The sequence below is a fragment of the Austrofundulus limnaeus genome, unplaced genomic scaffold, assembly GCF_001266775.1.
Source record: "Austrofundulus limnaeus strain Quisiro unplaced genomic scaffold, Austrofundulus_limnaeus-1.0 Scaffold193, whole genome shotgun sequence".
In the NCBI taxonomy this organism is placed as follows: Eukaryota; Metazoa; Chordata; class Actinopteri; order Cyprinodontiformes; family Rivulidae; genus Austrofundulus; species Austrofundulus limnaeus.
In genome coordinates, this window is record NW_013952595.1 from 800,020 (window position 1) to 800,245 (window position 226).

Below are 226 nucleotides of genomic sequence, written 5' to 3' on the forward strand. Positions count from 1 at the left end.
CAAAATCCTGGTCCTCACCTTCAGAGCTCTTCATGGCCAAGCACCTCTCTCTCTCTCTCTCTCTCTCTCTCTCTCTCTCTCTCTCTCTCTCTCTCTGCTGAAGCACAGATGGCTCTTGGCGCATTCTCCCTGCACAGACTCGCACACATTCGGACTCCTCTTTTTCTGTCAGCGGAGCGCTGCTGCTGCTGACATGACACGGAATTAATAGGAGCGTGTGCTCCAA